At 62.4% G+C, this 21,610-nt stretch overlaps 1 protein-coding gene across 1 annotated transcript in view; it reads left to right on the top strand.

Moving 5' to 3' along the window:
* Positions 1-21,610, top strand: part of lamc1 (laminin, gamma 1) — a 142,509-nt gene that overhangs the window by 27,217 nt on the left and 93,682 nt on the right. The window lies entirely within an intron of this gene.

The following is a 21,610-nucleotide window of genomic DNA, read 5'->3' as shown; positions in this document are numbered from 1 at the left end:
TTGACTAAATCAAAGTGATTGTAACGCCCTGAGGCCTGTGCAGAGGCTGTGCAGAGGCTGTGCAGAGGCTGTGCAGAGGCCTGTGCAGAGGCCTGTGCAGAGGCTGTGCAGAGGCTGTGCAGAGGCCTGTGCAGAGGCTGTGCAGAGGCCTGTGCAGAGGCTGTGCAGAGGCTGTGCAGAGGCTGTGCAGAGGCCTGTGCAGAGGCTGTGCAGAGGCTGTGCAGAGGCCTGTGCAGAGGCCTGTGCAGAAGCTGTGACACAGTTCTGTGCACTTCCTTTTTACTTTGTGCCACTTATCAGTTCTTTGTCTCCGAGCAGGTCTGGACACGAGCTAAAGCAAACAAGGACCACATTCTCCCCGTCCCCTGGAAAATGCACAGTATCAGTGGCACACAAAGCACACACGGCGCACAGCAGTGCTTAGCGCGCACGGCTGCATGGGCTGAGCGCGCACGGGCTGAGCGCGCACGGGCTGAGCGCGCACGGGCTGAGCGCGCACGGGCTGAGCGCGCACGGGCTGAGCGCGCACGGGAACTGCTGTTTGCTCATCGTTCTGATTGAACTGCAGCGCTCTGAGCAATAAAGTAACTTTGACCTTAAGAACACCGTTAATATGACATTTTAGCTCCAGTTAAAATTGTGCCTTTTTTTCTTGACGTAACAAATCCTGAACGTTAAAGTACAAAATATATTTGTGTCATAAAGTCGAACATTGAAGCCACAAAAATACTTCAACTGAGCAACAACTAATTGGCCTTATTTATTTGTTATTGCCGCCATTTTTAGGACGTCACGTCACATCAGAAGTTCTGGACTTTTCCATCTGCTCCTCCTCCACACGCCTCCTGCACACGCCTCCTGCACACGCCTCCTCCACACGCCTCCTGCACACGCCTCCTCCACACGCCTCCTCCACACGCCTCCTGCACACGCCTCCTCCACACGCCTCCTCCACACGCCTCCTCCACACGCCTCCTCCACACGCCTCCTGCACACGCCTCCTGCACACGCCTCCTCCACACGCCTCCTGCACACGCCTCCTGCACACGCCTCCTCCACACGCCTCCTCCACACGCCTCCTGCACACGCCTCCTGCACACGCCTCCTGCACACGCCTCCTCCACACGCCTCCTCCACACGCCTCCTCCACACGCCTCCTCCACACGCCTCCTGCACACGCCTCCTCCACACGCCTCCTGCACACGCCTCCTCCACACGCCTCCTCCACACGCCTCCTGCACACGCCTCCTGCACACGCCTCCTCCACACGCCTCCTGCACACGCCTCCTCCACACGCCTCCTGCACACGCCTCCTGCACACGCCTCCTGCACACGCCTCCTGCACACGCCTCCTCCACACGCCTCCTCCACACGCCTCCTCCACACGCCTCCTCCACACGCCTCCTGCACACGCCTCCTCCACACGCCTCCTGCACACGCCTCCTCCACACGCCTCCTGCACACGCCTCCTGCACACGCCTCCTGCACACGCCTCCTCCACACGCCTCCTCCACACGCCTCCTCCACACGCCTCCTCCACACGCCTCCTGCACACGCCTCCTGCACACGCCTCCTGCACACGCCTCCTGCACACGCCTCCTGCACACGCCTCCTCCACACGCCTCCTCCACACGCCTCCTCCACACGCCTCCTCCACACGCCTCCTGCACACGCCTCCTCCACACGCCTCCTGCACACGCCTCCTCCACACGCCTCCTCCACACGCCTCCTGCACACGCCTCCTCCACACGCCTCCTCCACACGCCTCCTCCACACGCCTCCTCCACACGCCTCCTGCACACGCCTCCTCCACACGCCTCCTGCACACGCCTCCTCCACACGCCTCCTCCACACGCCTCCTCCACACGCCTCCTCCACACGCCTCCTCCACACGCCTCCTGCACACGCCTCCTCCACACGCCTCCTGCACACGCCTCCTGCACACGCCTCCTCCACACGCCTCCTCCACACGCCTCCTGCACACGCCTCCTGCACACGCCTCCTCCACACGCCTCCTGCACACGCCTCCTGCACACGCCTCCTCCACACGCCTCCTCCACACGCCTCCTGCACACGCCTCCTCCACACGCCTCCTGCACACGCCTCCTGCACACGCCTCCTCCACACGCCTCCTGCACACGCCTCCTCCACACGCCTCCTCCACACGCCTCCTGCACACGCCTCCTGCACACGCCTCCTGCACACGCCTCCTGCACACGCCTCCTGCACACGCCTCCTCCACACGCCTCCTCCACACGCCTCCTCCACACGCCTCCTCCACACGCCTCCTCCACACGCCTCCTGCACACGCCTCCTCCACACGCCTCCTGCACACGCCTCCTGCACACGCCTCCTCCACACGCCTCCTCCACACGCCTCCTCCACACGCCTCCTGCACACGCCTCCTGCACACGCCTCCTCCACACGCCTCCTGCACACGCCTCCTGCACACGCCTCCTCCACACGCCTCCTCCACACGCCTCCTGCACACGCCTCCTCCACACGCCTCCTGCACACGCCTCCTGCACACGCCTCCTCCACACGCCTCCTGCACACGCCTCCTCCACACGCCTCCTCCACACGCCTCCTGCACACGCCTCCTGCACACGCCTCCTGCACACGCCTCCTCCACACGCCTCCTGCACACGCCTCCTGCACACGCCTCCTCCACACGCCTCCTGCACACGCCTCCTCCACACGCCTCCTGCACACGCCTCCTCCACACGCCTCCTCCACACGCCTCCTCCACACGCCTCCTCCACACGCCTCCTGCACACGCCTCCTCCACACGCCTCCTCCACACGCCTCCTCCACACGCCTCCTGGACACGCCTCCTGCACACGCCTCCTGCACACGCCTCCTCCACACGCCTCCTCCACACGCCTCCTCCACACGCCTCCTCCACACGCCTCCTGGACACGCCTCCTCCACACGCCTCCTGCACACGCCTCCTGCACACGCCTCCTCCACACGCCTCCTGGACACGCCTCCTCCACACGCCTCCTGCACACGCCTCCTGCACACGCCTCCTGCACACGCCTCCTGCACACGCCTCCTGCACACGCCTCCTCCACACGCCTCCTGCACACGCCTCCTCCACACGCCTCCTCCACACGCCTCCTCCACACGCCTCCTGCACACGCCTCCTGCACACGCCTCCTGCACACGCCTCCTGCACACGCCTCCTCCACACGCCTCCTCCACACGCCTCCTGCACACGCCTCCTGCACACGCCTCCTCCACACGCCTCCTCCACACGCCTCCTCCACACGCCTCCTCCACACGCCTCCTGCACACGCCTCCTCCACACGCCTCCTGCACACGCCTCCTCCACACGCCTCCTCCACACGCCTCCTGCACACGCCTCCTGCACACGCCTCCTGCACACGCCTCCTCCACACGCCTCCTGCACACGCCTCCTGCACACGCCTCCTGCACACGCCTCCTCCACACGCCTCCTCCACACGCCTCCTCCACACGCCTCCTCCACACGCCTCCTGCACACGCCTCCTCCACACGCCTCCTGCACACGCCTCCTCCACACGCCTCCTCCACACGCCTCCTGCACACGCCTCCTGCACACGCCTCCTCCACACGCCTCCTGCACACGCCTCCTCCACACGCCTCCTCCACACGCCTCCTGCACACGCCTCCTGCACACGCCTCCTGCACACGCCTCCTCCACACGCCTCCTCCACACGCCTCCTCCACACGCCTCCTCCACACGCCTCCTGCACACGCCTCCTCCACACGCCTCCTGCACACGCCTCCTCCACACGCCTCCTGCACACGCCTCCTGCACACGCCTCCTGCACACGCCTCCTCCACACGCCTCCTCCACACGCCTCCTCCACACGCCTCCTCCACACGCCTCCTGCACACGCCTCCTGCACACGCCTCCTGCACACGCCTCCTGCACACGCCTCCTGCACACGCCTCCTCCACACGCCTCCTCCACACGCCTCCTCCACACGCCTCCTCCACACGCCTCCTGCACACGCCTCCTCCACACGCCTCCTGCACACGCCTCCTCCACACGCCTCCTCCACACGCCTCCTGCACACGCCTCCTCCACACGCCTCCTCCACACGCCTCCTCCACACGCCTCCTCCACACGCCTCCTGCACACGCCTCCTCCACACGCCTCCTGCACACGCCTCCTCCACACGCCTCCTCCACACGCCTCCTCCACACGCCTCCTCCACACGCCTCCTCCACACGCCTCCTGCACACGCCTCCTCCACACGCCTCCTGCACACGCCTCCTGCACACGCCTCCTCCACACGCCTCCTCCACACGCCTCCTGCACACGCCTCCTGCACACGCCTCCTCCACACGCCTCCTGCACACGCCTCCTGCACACGCCTCCTCCACACGCCTCCTCCACACGCCTCCTGCACACGCCTCCTCCACACGCCTCCTGCACACGCCTCCTGCACACGCCTCCTCCACACGCCTCCTGCACACGCCTCCTCCACACGCCTCCTCCACACGCCTCCTGCACACGCCTCCTGCACACGCCTCCTGCACACGCCTCCTGCACACGCCTCCTGCACACGCCTCCTCCACACGCCTCCTCCACACGCCTCCTCCACACGCCTCCTCCACACGCCTCCTCCACACGCCTCCTGCACACGCCTCCTCCACACGCCTCCTGCACACGCCTCCTGCACACGCCTCCTCCACACGCCTCCTCCACACGCCTCCTCCACACGCCTCCTGCACACGCCTCCTGCACACGCCTCCTCCACACGCCTCCTGCACACGCCTCCTGCACACGCCTCCTCCACACGCCTCCTCCACACGCCTCCTGCACACGCCTCCTCCACACGCCTCCTGCACACGCCTCCTGCACACGCCTCCTCCACACGCCTCCTCCACACGCCTCCTCCACACGCCTCCTGCACACGCCTCCTGCACACGCCTCCTGCACACGCCTCCTGCACACGCCTCCTGCACACGCCTCCTGCACACGCCTCCTCCACACGCCTCCTGCACACGCCTCCTGCACACGCCTCCTCCACACGCCTCCTGCACACGCCTCCTCCACACGCCTCCTGCACACGCCTCCTCCACACGCCTCCTCCACACGCCTCCTCCACACGCCTCCTCCACACGCCTCCTGCACACGCCTCCTCCACACGCCTCCTCCACACGCCTCCTCCACACGCCTCCTGGACACGCCTCCTGCACACGCCTCCTGCACACGCCTCCTCCACACGCCTCCTCCACACGCCTCCTCCACACGCCTCCTCCACACGCCTCCTGGACACGCCTCCTCCACACGCCTCCTGCACACGCCTCCTGCACACGCCTCCTCCACACGCCTCCTGGACACGCCTCCTCCACACGCCTCCTGCACACGCCTCCTGCACACGCCTCCTGCACACGCCTCCTGCACACGCCTCCTGCACACGCCTCCTCCACACGCCTCCTGCACACGCCTCCTCCACACGCCTCCTCCACACGCCTCCTCCACACGCCTCCTGCACACGCCTCCTGCACACGCCTCCTGCACACGCCTCCTGCACACGCCTCCTCCACACGCCTCCTCCACACGCCTCCTGCACACGCCTCCTGCACACGCCTCCTGCACACGCCTCCTCCACACGCCTCCTGCACACGCCTCCTGCACACGCCTCCTCCACACGCCTCCTGCACACGCCTCCTGCACACGCCTCCTGCACACGCCTCCTGCACACGCCTCCTCCACACGCCTCCTCCACACGCCTCCTCCACACGCCTCCTGCACACGCCTCCTGCACACGCCTCCTGCACACGCCTCCTCCACACGCCTCCTGCACACGCCTCCTCCACACGCCTCCTCCACACGCCTCCTGCACACGCCTCCTCCACACGCCTCCTCCACACGCCTCCTGCACACGCCTCCTCCACACGCCTCCTCCACACGCCTCCTGCACACGCCTCCTGCACACGCCTCCTGCACACGCCTCCTCCACACGCCTCCTCCACACGCCTCCTCCACACGCCTCCTCCACACGCCTCCTCCACACGCCTCCTGGACACGCCTCCTGCACACGCCTCCTGCACACGCCTCCTGCACACGCCTCCTCCACACGCCTCCTCCACACGCCTCCTGCACACGCCTCCTCCACACGCCTCCTCCACACGCCTCCTGGACACGCCTCCTCCACACGCCTCCTGCACACGCCTCCTGCACACGCCTCCTCCACACGCCTCCTGGACACGCCTCCTCCACACGCCTCCTGCACACGCCTCCTGCACACGCCTCCTGCACACGCCTCCTGCACACGCCTCCTGCACACGCCTCCTCCACACGCCTCCTGCACACGCCTCCTCCACACGCCTCCTCCACACGCCTCCTGCACACGCCTCCTGCACACGCCTCCTGCACACGCCTCCTCCACACGCCTCCTCCACACGCCTCCTGCACACGCCTCCTGCACACGCCTCCTGCACACGCCTCCTGCACACGCCTCCTCCACACGCCTCCTGCACACGCCTCCTGCACACGCCTCCTCCACACGCCTCCGCCACACGCCTCCTGCACACGCCTCCTGCACACGCCTCCTGCACACGCCTCCTCCACACGCCTCCTCCACACGCCTCCTCCACACGCCTCCTGCACACGCCTCCTGCACACGCCTCCTGCACACGCCTCCTCCACACGCCTCCTGCACACGCCTCCTCCACACGCCTCCTCCACACGCCTCCTGCACACGCCTCCTCCACACGCCTCCTGGACACGCCTCCTCCACACGCCTCCTGCACACGCCTCCTGCACACGCCTCCTGCACACGCCTCCTCCACACGCCTCCTCCACACGCCTCCTGCACACGCCTCCTGCACACGCCTCCTCCACACGCCTCCTCCACACGCCTCCTGCACACGCCTCCTCCACACGCCTCCTGCACACGCCTCCTGCACACGCCTCCTGCACACGCCTCCTCCACACGCCTCCTCCACACGCCTCCTCCCTACGCCTCCTGCACACGCCTCCTGCACACGCCTCCTCCACACGCCTCCTGCACACGCCTCCTCCACACGCCTCCTCCACACGCCTCCTGCACACGCCTCCTCCACACGCCTCCTCCACACTCCTCCTCCACACGCCTCCTCCACACGCCTCCTGCACACGCCTCCTGCACACGCCTCCTGCACACGCCTCCTGCACACGCCTCCTGCACACGCCTCCTCCACACGCCTCCTCCACACGCCTCCTGCACACGCCTCCTGCACACGCCTCCTGCACACGCCTCCTGCACACGCCTCCTGCACACGCCTCCTCCACACGCCTCCTCCACACGCCTCCTCCACACGCCTCCTGCACACGCCTCCTGCACACGCCTCCTCCACACGCCTCCTCCACACGCCTCCTCCACACGCCTCCTCCACACGCCTCCTGCACACGCCTCCTGCACACGCCTCCTCCACACGCCTCCTCCACACGCCTCCTCCACACGCCTCCTGCACACGCCTCCTGCACACGCCTCCTCCACACGCCTCCTCCACACGCCTCCTGCACACGCCTCCTCCACACGCCTCCTCCACACGCCTCCTCCACACGCCTCCTGCACACGCCTCCTGCACACGCCTCCTGCACACGCCTCCTGCACACGCCTCCTGCACACGCCTCCTCCACACGCCTCCTGCACACGCCTCCTGCACACGCCTCCTCCACACGCCTCCTCCACACGCCTCCTCCACACGCCTCCTGCACACGCCTCCTGCACACGCCTCCTCCACACGCCTCCTCCACACGCCTCCTCCCTACGCCTCCTGCACACGCCTCCTGCACACGCCTCCTGCACACGCCTCCTCCACACGCCTCCTCCACACGCCTCCTCCACACGCCTCCTGCACACGCCTCCTGCACACGCCTCCTGCACACGCCTCCTCCACACGCCTCCTCCACACGCCTCCTGCACACGCCTCCTCCACACGCCTCCTGCACACGCCTCCTCCACACGCCTCCTGCACACGCCTCCTGCACACGCCTCCTGCACACGCCTCCTCCACCCGCCTCCTGCACACGCCTCCTCCACACGCCTCCTGCACACGCCTCCTCCACACGCCTCCTGCACACGCCTCCTGCACACGCCTCCTGCACACGCCTCCTGCACACGCCTCCTGCACACGCCTCCTCCACACGCCTCCTGCACACGCCTCCTCCACACGCCTCCTGCACACGCCTCCTCCACACGCCTCCTGCACACGCCTCCTCCACACGCCTCCTGCACACGCCTCCTGCACACGCCTCCTCCACACGCCTCCTGGACACGCCTCCTCCACACGCCTCCTGCACACGCCTCCTCCACACGCCTCCTCCACACGCCTCCTGGACACGCCTCCTGCACACGCCTCCTGCACACGCCTCCTGCACACGCCTCCTGCACACGCCTCCTCCACACGCCTCCTCCACACGCCTCCTCCACACGCCTCCTCCACACGCCTCCTCCACACGCCTCCTCCCTACGCCTCCTGCACACGCCTCCTCCACACGCCTCCTCCACACGCCTCCTGCACACGCCTCCTGCACACGCCTCCTCCACACGCCTCCTCCACACGCCTCCTCCACACGCCTCCTGCACACGCCTCCTGCACACGCCTCCTGCACACGCCTCCTCCACACGCCTCCTCCACACGCCTCCTCCACACGCCTCCTGCACACGCCTCCTCCACACGCCTCCTGCACACGCCTCCTCCACACGCCTCCTCCACACGCCTCCTCCACACGCCTCCTGCACACGCCTCCTCCACACGCCTCCTCCACACGCCTCCTCCACACGCCTCCTGCACACGCCTCCTGCACACGCCTCCTGCACACGCCTCCTCCACACGCCTCCTGCACACGCCTCCTGCACACGCCTCCTGCACACGCCTCCTGCACACGCCTCCTGCACACGCCTCCTGCACACGCCTCCTGCACACGCCCCCTCCACACGCCCCCTGCACACGCCCCCTCCACACGCCTCCTGCACACGCCTCCTGCACAAGCCTCCTCCACACGCCTCCTCCACACGCCTCCTGCACACGCCTCCTCCACACGCCTCCTGGACACGCCTCCTCCACACGCCTCCTGCACACGCCTCCTGCACACGCCTCCTGCACACGCCTCCTCCACACGCCTCCTCCACACGCCTCCTGCACACGCCTCCTGCACACGCCTCCTGCACACGCCTCCTGCACACGCCTCCTCCACACGCCTCCTCCACACGCCTCCTCCACACGCCTCCTGCACACGCCTCCTCCACACGCCTCCTGCACACGCCTCCTGCACACGCCTCCTGCACACGCCTCCTCCACACGCCTCCTCCACACGCCTCCTCCCTACGCCTCCTGCACACGCCTCCTCCACACGCCTCCTCCACACGCCTCCTGCACACGCCTCCTGCACACGCCTCCTCCACACGCCTCCTCCACACTCCTCCTCCACACGCCTCCTGCACACGCCTCCTGCACACGCCTCCTCCACACGCCTCCTCCACACGCCTCCTCCACACGCCTCCTGCACACGCCTCCTGCACACGCCTCCTGCACACGCCTCCTGCACACGCCTCCTGCACACGCCTCCTGCACACGCCTCCTCCACACGCCTCCTCCACACGCCTCCTCCACACGCCTCCTGCACACGCCTCCTCCACACGCCTCCTGCACACGCCTCCTGCACACGCCTCCTCCACACGCCTCCTCCACACGCCTCCTCCACACGCCTCCTCCACACGCCTCCTCCACACGCCTCCTCCACACGCCTCCTGCACACGCCTCCTGCACACGCCTCCTCCACACGCCTCCTCCACACGCCTCCTCCACACGCCTCCTCCACACGCCTCCTGCACACGCCTCCTGCACACGCCTCCTCCACACGCCTCCTGCACACGCCTCCTGCACACGCCACCTGCACACGCCTCCTGCACACGCCTCCTCCACACGCCTCCTCCACACGCCTCCTCCACACGCCTCCTGCACACGCCTCCTGCACACGCCTCCTCCACACGCCTCCTCCACACGCCTCCTGCACACGCCTCCTCCACACGCCTCCTGCACACGCCTCCTGCACACGCCTCCTGCACACGCCTCCTCCACACGCCTCCTCCACACGCCTCCTCCACACGCCTCCTCCACACGCCTCCTCCACACGCCTCCTCCACACGCCTCCTCCACACGCCTCCTCCCTCTCCTCACTCGCCTCCCTCCTCCTCCCTCGTCCTCCCTCCTCCTCCCTCGTCCTCCCTCCTCCTCCCTCTCCTCACTCGCCTCCCTCCTCCTCCCTCGTCCTCCCTCTCCTCACTCGCCTCCCTCGTCCTCCCTCGTCCTCCCTCTCCTCACTCGCCTCCCTCGTCCTCCCTCGTCCTCCCTCTCCTCACTCGCCTCCCTCGTCCTCCCTCGTCCTCCCTCTCCTCACTCGCCTCCCTCGTCCTCCCTCGCCCTCCCTCTCCTCCCTCACCTCACCTTGACTCTGGCTCTGTGTTTGCATGTGATTTCCTGTGATGATCTTCTTTGTTACCGTGGATCATTCAGTCCTTTCAAACGTCAGCGTTTGACGTGTTTGACGCACACGAGCTGTTAAGAGCTCTCAATATGAGGAGGTGTTGACTCATGACGAGTCTGAGTGACAGATGTCCTCTCAGAGGGACAGATGTCCCCTCAGAGTGACAGATGTCCCAACAGATGTCCCCTCAGAGTGACAGATGTCCCAACAGATGTCCCCTCAGAGTGACAGATGTCCCAACAGATGTCCTCTCAGAGGGACAGATGTCCTCTCAGAGGGACAGATGTCCTCTCAGAGGGACAGATGTCCTCTCAGCTGTGTAGGTTGCTTCACATATAAAGAGACTCATTGTGGGACGTCGTACTCAAAAAACACAATCAAAGAAAAGAAGACGCCAACATCCAATAGACTGAATTTTACGGATCGCAATTTACAAGAAAATCTAGCTGGGCCCCAGAGAGCTGCTCTGTGGCCCTAGAGAGCTGCTCTGTGGCCCTGCTCTGTGGCCCCAGAGAGCTGCTCTGTGGCCCCAGAGAGCTGCTCTGTGGCCCCAGAGAGCTGCTCTGTGGCCCCAGAGAGCTGCTCTGTGGCCCTGCTCTGTGGCCCCAGAGAGCTGCTCTGTGGCCCTGCTCTGTGGCCCCAGAGAGCTGCTCTGTGCAAGGTTCTCCAGCTTTGGGCCCCACAGCTCAGGCCCAATGGGCAAAGGAGAAGAGATGCTAATGCTGGAGCTAGTGATGCATCAGCTGCTGAGATGGAGGAGGAGTCCTGAGAGGAGGTGTGTGGGTGTGGTGTGCCGTACGGTTCCTAGGGAAACGTGACTTTGATCAATGCACTAAAGGTCCCATATTGAAGAATATTTCTTTCTTCATTGTCCACCCTAAGTGCACTTTGAAACCTTCATCATTAAATAGCATCTCTTGAAAGTTCTCACCAGGCACTGCTTTTTTCATCTTTGAAACCTTGAATACCCAATGAGCTCCATGAGCTCCATGAGTCCATCCCGTTGTCTCGTCGAGCTTAGACCCTCCTTCTGTCCTTAGACCCTCCTTCTGTCCTTAGACCCTCCTTCTGTCCTTAGACCATCCTTCTGTCCTTAGACCCTCCTTCTGTCCTTAGACCCTCCTTCTGTCCTTAGATCCTCCCTCTGTCCTTAGACCCTCCTTCTGTCCTTAGACCCTCCTTCTGTCCTTAGACCCTCCTTCTGTCCTTAGACCCTCCTTCTGTCCTTAGATCCTCCCTCTGTCCTTAGACCCTCCTTCTGTCCTTAGACCCTCCTTCTGTCCTTAGACCCTCCTTCTGTCCTTAGACCCTCCTTCTGTCCTTAGATCCTCCTTCTGTCCTTAGACCCTCCTTCTGTCCTTAGACCCTCCTTCTGTCCTTAGACCCTCCTTCTGTCCTTAGACCCTCCTTCTGTCCTTAGACCCTCCTTCTGTCCTTAGATCCTCCTTCTGTCCTTAGATCCAACCTCCCCGTGTAAAGCGCTCGTTTACGCTAAGTAGCTCATGAATACGTTCCCCAACTCTTACATGTTCTGTGCAATAGATGCAAAAATGTAACATTCATATTGTAAAGAGGGCTAATAACACAAATGTCCCCGTCAGTGACCAGGGACCCACACGCTTCACCAAAATGTATATTTTTTACATTTGAAAAATAATATTTGGAAACATTGTATTTGCATCAGAATAATATTCTTTTTCATTTGTTCTTCTTCTTCTCGGGACCAAACCCCCATTTTTCACCCCGTGAACATTGACAAAAACTCACAAAAATTTGCACACCTCAAAAAATCCTGCCTCTACATCTCAGTTTTCTAAAATAATGATTTTTAAAAAATGGCGCCCAAAAAAATCAGAATCATGACATTGGAGCAGGGAAGAGATGTCATATTATCACTGCAGCACCGTCGGCCATGTTGGACTGAGTTTTTCCAAATGTTGTACTTTTACTTGTTGGTCAGAAAAAGCTGAAATTTGGTCATTATTGTTTTGAGTGGGACATGACGATGTCTGTGCAGTAAAGCCACAAACTGTCTAGAATTTCATAAAATTCTAATCCGTTGTTAAACCCTTCGCCCTAAACCTACTTGAAGTGACGTGATAGTAAATTATTTAGACTTTTTTTATTACGGTTTTTTTATTTAAAAAAAAAAGAATACGTTTATGCGTCCCGGTCAAAGTCGATGACATGACATATATTTCGCCGTAGCAATGACAAAACCAAGATGTTTCCAGCAGCAGCCGCTAAACACACCCTTATTTTATTTCAAATTTGTTTAGCAATTTGATAATTTGCATTGCAAAACACAAATATAACTAACAATCAATATTTTCCATTGATGTAACAAGATTATTTATTTTAAATGTATTTGTAAAAATGCTATTTTAAAAACCCTTAAATTAACTTTTAAACACTTTCTCATTTACATCGTCGCCCTCCGCACGCCACTGGCTCCTCCCGCTCTCCCGGTGGCTCCTCCCACTCTCCCGGTGGCTCCTCCCTCTCCCAGTGCCTCCTCCACACGCCTCCTGCACACGCCTCCTGCACACGCCTCCTGCACACGCCTCCTGCACACGCCTCCTCCACACGCCTCCTCCACACGCCTCCTCCACACGCCTCCTGCACACGCCTCCTCCACACGCCTCCTGCACACGCCTCCTCCACACGCCTCCTCCACACGCCTCCTCCACACGCCTCCTGCACACGCCTCCTCCACACGCCTCCTCCACACGCCTCCTCCACACGCCTCCTGCACACGCCTCCTGCACACGCCTCCTGCACACGCCTCCTCCACACGCCTCCTGCACACGCCTCCTGCACACGCCTCCTGCACACGCCTCCTGCACACGCCTCCTGCACACGCCTCCTGCACACGCCTCCTGCACACGCCTCCTGCACACGCCCCCTCCACACGCCCCCTGCACACGCCCCCTCCACACGCCTCCTGCACACGCCTCCTGCACAAGCCTCCTCCACACGCCTCCTCCACACGCCTCCTGCACACGCCTCCTCCACACGCCTCCTGGACACGCCTCCTCCACACGCCTCCTGCACACGCCTCCTGCACACGCCTCCTGCACACGCCTCCTCCACACGCCTCCTCCACACGCCTCCTGCACACGCCTCCTGCACACGCCTCCTGCACACGCCTCCTGCACACGCCTCCTCCTCACGCCTCCTCCACACGCCTCCTCCACACGCCTCCTGCACACGCCTCCTCCACACGCCTCCTGCACACGCCTCCTGCACACGCCTCCTGCACACGCCTCCTCCACACGCCTCCTCCACACGCCTCCTCCCTACGCCTCCTGCACACGCCTCCTCCACACGCCTCCTCCACACGCCTCCTGCACACGCCTCCTGCACACGCCTCCTCCACACGCCTCCTCCACACTCCTCCTCCACACGCCTCCTGCACACGCCTCCTGCACACGCCTCCTGCACACGCCTCCTCCACACGCCTCCTCCACACGCCTCCTGCACACGCCTCCTGCACACGCCTCCTGCACACGCCTCCTGCACACGCCTCCTGCACACGCCTCCTCCACACGCCTCCTCCACACGCCTCCTCCACACGCCTCCTGCACACGCCTCCTCCACACGCCTCCTGCACACGCCTCCTGCACACGCCTCCTCCACACGCCTCCTCCACACGCCTCCTCCACACGCCTCCTCCACACGCCTCCTCCACACGCCTCCTCCACACGCCTCCTGCACACGCCTCCTGCACACGCCTCCTCCACACGCCTCCTCCACACGCCTCCTCCACACGCCTCCTCCACACGCCTCCTGCACACGCCTCCTGCACACGCCTCCTCCACACGCCTCCTGCACACGCCTCCTCCACACGCCTCCTGCACACGCCACCTGCACACGCCTCCTGCACACGCCTCCTCCACACGCCTCCTCCACACGCCTCCTCCACACGCCTCCTGCACACGCCTCCTGCACACGCCTCCTCCACACGCCTCCTCCACACGCCTCCTGCACACGCCTCCTCCACACGCCTCCTGCACACGCCTCCTGCACACGCCTCCTGCACACGCCTCCTCCACACGCCTCCTCCACACGCCTCCTCCACACGCCTCCTCCACACGCCTCCTCCACACGCCTCCTCCACACGCCTCCTCCACACGCCTCCTCCCTCTCCTCACTCGCCTCCCTCCTCCTCCCTCGTCCTCCCTCCTCCTCCCTCGTCCTCCCTCCTCCTCCCTCTCCTCACTCGCCTCCCTCCTCCTCCCTCGTCCTCCCTCTCCTCACTCGCCTCCCTCGTCCTCCCTCGTCCTCCCTCTCCTCACTCGCCTCCCTCGTCCTCCCTCGTCCTCCCTCTCCTCACTCGCCTCCCTCGTCCTCCCTCGTCCTCCCTCTCCTCACTCGCCTCCCTCGTCCTCCCTCGCCCTCCCTCTCCTCCCTCACCTCACCTTGACTCTGGCTCTGTGTTTGCATGTGATTTCCTGTGATGATCTTCTTTGTTACCGTGGATCATTCAGTCCTTTCAAACGTCAGCGTTTGACGTGTTTGACGCACACGAGCTGTTAAGAGCTCTCAATATGAGGAGGTGTTGACTCATGACGAGTCTGAGTGACAGATGTCCTCTCAGAGGGACAGATGTCCCCTCAGAGTGACAGATGTCCCAACAGATGTCCCCTCAGAGTGACAGATGTCCCAACAGATGTCCCCTCAGAGTGACAGATGTCCCAACAGATGTCCTCTCAGAGGGACAGATGTCCTCTCAGAGGGACAGATGTCCTCTCAGAGGGACAGATGTCCTCTCAGCTGTGTAGGTTGCTTCACATATAAAGAGACTCATTGTGGGACGTCGTACTCAAAAAACACAATCAAAGAAAAGAAGACGCCAACATCCAATAGACTGAATTTTACGGATCGCAATTTACAAGAAAATCTAGCTGGGCCCCAGAGAGCTGCTCTGTGGCCCTAGAGAGCTGCTCTGTGGCCCTGCTCTGTGGCCCCAGAGAGCTGCTCTGTGGCCCCAGAGAGCTGCTCTGTGGCCCCAGAGAGCTGCTCTGTGGCCCCAGAGAGCTGCTCTGTGGCCCTGCTCTGTGGCCCCAGAGAGCTGCTCTGTGGCCCTGCTCTGTGGCCCCAGAGAGCTGCTCTGTGCAAGGTTCTCCAGCTTTGGGCCCCACAGCTCAGGCCCAATGGGCAAAGGAGAAGAGATGCTAATGCTGGAGCTAGTGATGCATCAGCTGCTGAGATGGAGGAGGAGTCCTGAGAGGAGGTGTGTGGGTGTGGTGTGCCGTACGGTTCCTAGGGAAACGTGACTTTGATCAATGCACTAAAGGTCCCATATTGAAGAATATTTCTTTCTTCATTGTCCACCCTAAGTGCACTTTGAAACCTTCATCATTAAATAGCATCTCTTGAAAGTTCTCACCAGGCACTGCTTTTTTCATCTTTGAAACCTTGAATACCCAATGAGCTCCATGAGCTCCATGAGTCCATCCCGTTGTCTCGTCGAGCTTAGACCCTCCTTCTGTCCTTAGACCCTCCTTCTGTCCTTAGACCATCCTTCTGTCCTTAGACCCTCCTTCTGTCCTTAGACCATCCTTCTGTCCTTAGACCCTCCTTCTGTCCTTAGACCCTCCTTCTGTCCTTAGATCCTCCCTCTGTCCTTAGACCCTCCTTCTGTCCTTAGACCCTCCTTCTGTCCTTAGACCCTCCTTCTGTCCTTAGACCCTCCTTCTGTCCTTAGATCCTCCCTCTGTCCTTAGACCCTCCTTCTGTCCTTAGACCCTCCTTCTGTCCTTAGACCCTCCTTCTGTCCTTAGACCCTCCTTCTGTCCTTAGATCCTCCCTCTGTCCTTAGACCCTCCTTCTGTCCTTAGACCCTCCTTCTGTCCTTAGACCCTCCTTCTGTCCTTAGACCCTCCTTCTGTCCTTAGACCCTCCTTCTGTCCTTAGATCCTCCTTCTGTCCTTAGATCCAACCTCCCCGTGTAAAGCGCTCGTTTACGCTAAGTAGCTCATGAATACGTTCCCCAACTCTTACATGTTCTGTGCAATAGATGCAAAAATGTAACATTCATATTGTAAAGAGGGCTAATAACACAAATGTCCCCGTCAGTGACCAGGGACCCACACGCTTCACCAAAATGTATATTTTTTACATTTGAAAAATAATATTTGGAAACATTGTATTTGCATCAGAATAATATTCTTTTTCATTTGTTCTTCTTCTTCTCGGGACCAAACCCCCATTTTTCACCCCGTGAACATTGACAAAAACTCACAAAAATTTGCACACCTCAAAAAATCCTGCCTCTACATCTCAGTTTTCTAAAATAATGATTTTTAAAAAATGGCGCCCAAAAAAATCAGAATCATGACATTGGAGCAGGGAAGAGATGTCATATTATCACTGCAGCACCGTCGGCCATGTTGGACTGAGTTTTTCCAAATGTTGTACTTTTACTTGTTGGTCAGAAAAAGCTGAAATTTGGTCATTATTGTTTTGAGTGGGACATGACGATGTCTGTGCAGTAAAGCCACAAACTGTCTAGAATTTCATAAAATTCTAATCCGTTGTTAAACCCTTCGCCCTAAACCTACTTGAAGTGACGTGATAGTAAATTATTTAGACTTTTTTTATTACGGTTTTTTTATTTAAAAAAAAAAGAATACGTTTATGCGTCCCGGTCAAAGTCGATGACATGACATATATTTCGCCGTAGCAATGACAAAACCAAGATGTTTCCAGCAGCAGCCGCTAAACACACCCTTATTTTATTTCAAATTTGTTTAGCAATTTGATAATTTGCATTGCAAAACACAAATATAACTAACAATCAATATTTTCCATTGATGTAACAAGATTATTTATTTTAAATGTATTTGTAAAAATGCTATTTTAAAAACCCTTAACAAATTAACTTTTAAACACTTTCTCATTTACATCGTCGCCCTCCGCACGCCACTGGCTCCTCCCGCTCTCCCGGTGGCTCCTCCCACTCTCCCGGTGGCTCCTCCCTCTCCCAGTGGCTCCTCCCACTGGCTCCTCCCGCTCTCCCAGTGGCTCCTCCCACTCTCCCAGTGGCTCCTCCCACTCTCCCGGTAGCTCCTCCTACTCTCCCATTGGCTCCTCCCACTCTCCCGGTGGCTCCTCCCACTCTCCCAGTGGCTCCTCCCGCTCTCCCAGTGGCTCCTCCCGCTCTCCCAGTGGCTCCTCCCACTCTCCCAGTGGCTCCTCCCGCTCTCTCAGTGGCTCCTCCCGCTCTCCCAGTGGCTCCTCCCGCTCTCCCGGTGGCTCCTCCCACTCTCCCGGTGGCTCCTCCCACTCTCCCGGTGGCTCCTCCCTCTCCCAGTGGCTCCTCCCACTGGCTCCTCCCGCTCTCCCGGTGGCTCCTCTCGGTGGCTCCTCCCACTCTCCCAGTGGCTCCTCTCGGTGGCTCCTCCCACTCTCCCAGTGGCTCCTTCCACTCTCCCAGTGGCTCCTCCCGCTCTCCCAGTGGCTCCTCCCGCTCTCCCAGTGGCTCCTCCCGCTCTCCCAGTGGCTCCTCCCGCTCTCCCGGTGGCTCCTCCCTCTCCCAGTGGTTCCTCCCACTGGCTCCTCCCACTCTCCCGGTGGCTCCTCCCTCTCCCAGTGGCTCCTCCCACTGGCTCCTCCCGCTCTCCCAGTGGCTCCTCCCGCTCTCCCAGTGGCTCCTCCCACTCTCCCGGTAGCTCCTCCTACTCTCCCATTGGCTCCTCCCACTCTCCCGGTGGCTCCTCCCACTCTCCCAGTGGCTCCTCCCGCTCTCCCAGTGGCTCCTCCCGCTCTCCCAGTGGCTCCTCCCACTCTCCCAGTGGCTCCTCCCACTCTCCCGGTGGCTCCTCCCGCTCTCCCGGTGGCTCCTCCCGCTCTCCCGGTGGCTCCTCCCGCTCTCCCGGTGGCTCCTCCCACTCTCCCGGTGGCTCCTCCCTCTCCCAGTGGCTCCTCCCACTGGCTCCTCCCACTCTCCCGGTGGCTCCTCTCGGTGGCTCCTCCCACTCTCCCAGTGGCTCCTCTCCGTGGCTCCTCCCACTCTCCCAGTGGCTCCTCCCACTCTCCCAGTGGCTCCTCCCGCTCTCCCAGTGGCTCCTCCCGCTCTCCCGGTGGCTCCTCCCTCTCCCAGTGGTTCCTCCCACTGGCTCCTCCCGCTCTCCCGGTGGCTCCTCTCGGTGGCTCCTCCCGCTCTCCCGGTGGCTCCTCCCGCTCTCCCGGTGGCTCCTCCCTCTCCCAGTGGCTCCTCCCACTGGCTCCTCCCGCTCTCCCGGTGGCTCCTCTCGGTGGCTCCTCCCGCTCTCCCAGTGGCTCCTCCCACTCTCCCAGTGGCTCCTCCCACTCTCCCAGTGGCTCCTCCCGCTCTCCCGGTGGCTCCTCCCGCTCTCCCAGTGGCTCCTCCCGCTCTCCCGGTGGCTCCTCCCTCTCCCAGTGGCTCCTCCCACTGGCTCCTCCCGCTCTACCGGTGGCTCCTCTCGGTGGCTCCTCCCGCTCTCCCGGTGGCTCCTCCCGCTCTCCCAGTGGCTCCTCCCGCTCTCCCGGTGGCTCCTCCCTCTCCCAGTGGCTCCTCCCACTGGCTCCTCCCGCTCTACCGGTGGCTCCTCTCGGTGGCTCCTCCCGCTCTCCCGGTGGCTCCTCCCGCTCTCCCGGTGGCTCCTCCCTCTCCCAGTGGCTCCTCCCACTGGCTCCTCCCGCTCTCCCGGTGGCTCCTCTCGGTGGCTCCTCCCGCTCTCCCGGTGGCTCCTCTCGGTGGCTCCTCCCGCTCTCCCAGTGGCTCCTCCCGCTCTCCCAGTGGCTCCTCCCGCTCTCCCAGTGGCTCCTCCCACTCTCCCAGTGGCTCCTCCCACTCTCCCGGTGGCTCCTCCCGCTCTCCCGGTGGCTCCTCCCGCTCTCCCGGTGGCTCCTCCCGCTCTCCCGGTGGCTCCTCCCGCTCTCCCGGTGGCTCCTCCCACTCTCCCGGTGGCTCCTCCCTCTCCCAGTGGCTCCTCCCACTGGCTCCTCCCACTCTCCCGGTGGCTCCTCTCGGTGGCTCCTCCCACTCTCCCAGTGGCTCCTCTCCGTTGCTCCTCCCACTCTCCCAGTGGCTCCTCCCACTCTCCCAGTGGCTCCTCCCGCTCTCCCAGTGGCTCCTCCCGCTCTCCCGGTGGCTCCTCCCTCTCCCAGTGGCTCCTCCCACTGGCTCCTCCCGCTCTACCGGTGGCTCCTCTCGGTGGCTCCTCCCGCTCTCCCGGTGGCTCCTCCCGCTCTCCCGGTGGCTCCTCCCGCTCTCCCGGTGGCTCCTCCCTCTCCCAGTGGCTCCTCCCACTGGCTCCTCCCGCTCTCCCGGTGGCTCCTCTCGGTGGCTCCTCCCGCTCTCCCGGTGGCTCCTCCCGCTCTCCCGGTGGCTCCTCCCGCTCTCCCGGTGGCTCCTCTCGGTGGCTCCTCCCGCTCTCCCGGTGGCTCCTCCCGCTCTCCCGGTGGCTCCTCCCGCTCTCCCAGTGGCTCCTCCCGCTCTCCCGGTGGCTCCTCCCGCTCTCCCGGTGGCTCCTCCCTCTCCCAGTGGCTCCTCCCACTGGCTCCTCCCGCTCTCCCGGTGGCTCCTCTCGGTGGCTCCTCCCACTCTCCCAGTGGCTCCTCTCCGTTGCTCCTCCCACTCTCCCAGTGGCTCCTCCCACTCTCCCAGTGGCTCCTCCCGCTCTCCCAGTGGCTCCTCCCGCTCTCCCGGTGGCTCCTCCCTCTCCCAGTGGTTCCTCCCACTGGCTCCTCCCGCTCTCCCGGTGGCTCCTCTCGGTGGCTCCTCCCGCTCTCCCGGTGGCTCCTCCCGCTCTCCCGGTGGCTCCTCCCGCTCTCCCAGTGGCTCCTCCCGCTCTCCCGGTGGCTCCTCCCTCTCCCAGTGGCTCCTCCCACTGGCTCCTCCCGCTCTCCCGGTGGCTCCTCTCGGTGGCTCCTCCCGCTCTCCCAGTGGCTCCTCCCACTCTCCCAGTGGCTCCTCCCGCTCTCCCGGTGGCTCCTCCCGCTCTCCCAGTGGCTCCTCCCGCTCTCCCGGTGGCTCCTCCCTCTCCCAGTGGCTCCTCCCACTGGCTCCTCCCGCTCTACCGGTGGCTCCTCTCGGTGGCTCCTCCCGCTCTCCCGGTGGCTCCTCCCGCTCTCCCGGTGGCTCCTCCCGCTCTCCCGGTGGCTCCTCCCTCTCCCAGTGGCTCCTCCCACTGGCTCCTCCCGCTCTCCCGGTGGCTCCTCTCGGTGGCTCCTCCCGCTCTCCCGGTGGCTCCTCCCGCTCTCCCGGTGGCTCCTCCCGCTCTCCCGGTGGCTCCTCTCGGTGGCTCCTCCCGCTCTCCCGGTGGCTCCTCCCGCTCTCCCGGTGGCTCCTCCCGCTCTCCCAGTGGCTCCTCCCGCTCTCCCGGTGGCTCCTCCCGCTCTCCCGGTGGCTCCTCCCTCTCCCAGTGGCTCCTCCCACTGGCTCCTCCCGCTCTCCCGGTGGCTCCTCTCGGTGGCTCCTCCCGCTCTCCCGGTGGCTCCTCCCGCTCTCCCGGTGGCTCCTCCCGCTCTCCCAGTGGCTCCTCCTACATTCTGTCATGCCGTTGTTGACGATGATTGACAAATCACACAACGGATTGTTCAGAGTGGAAAAAATATTGCTGCCTAAATATTGACATGTTCAGTATCGTCCTGAGCAACACAATTTAGACTTCTTTAAAAAAAGTGAAATGACAGTTGTGTTTTTACTTTTATATAGTGTATATATTGTATATATTGGCAAAACCTTGATTATAACCATTCATTAGCATTTAGAGTCATTTAGAGTAAGTTCATTTCCATCTCTTGACTCTCCAGAGGTCGTGCGTAAGAGTTTTCTGAGGTTGTGAAACTTTCCTCTCGACTTTCAGAGGAATTTGCTTGAACCGAGTCTGAAACGGCGGCTGTTAGAACCAGCTCCACTTTGTTTAGTCTCTTCTTTGACTCAAGGTCTCCAGAGCTGCGTCATCACAGCGTCCACGGCTCTGGACGTCACATTCAGATCATACTATGGAATAACAATATATTAGTTTGTGTTATATATTGAGAGAAATGTTCAAAGAAACAGAAATGACCCTTTTATAGTTTATTTTAGGCAGAACAAAGGATTTGAGGAGATGAGTAGCTCCTGGTTGTTTTGTTCTAGTGGAAGTGGCTGACAGAGGCCAG

Source organism: Eucyclogobius newberryi, unplaced genomic scaffold, assembly GCF_026437365.1.
Source record: "Eucyclogobius newberryi isolate DKJ021-1_F unplaced genomic scaffold, fEucNew1.0.hap1 SCAF_12, whole genome shotgun sequence".
Classification (NCBI taxonomy): Eukaryota; Metazoa; Chordata; class Actinopteri; order Gobiiformes; family Gobiidae; genus Eucyclogobius; species Eucyclogobius newberryi.
The sequence above is the reverse complement of the archived record's forward strand: the minus strand, read 5'-3'. Positions and strand labels throughout refer to the sequence as shown.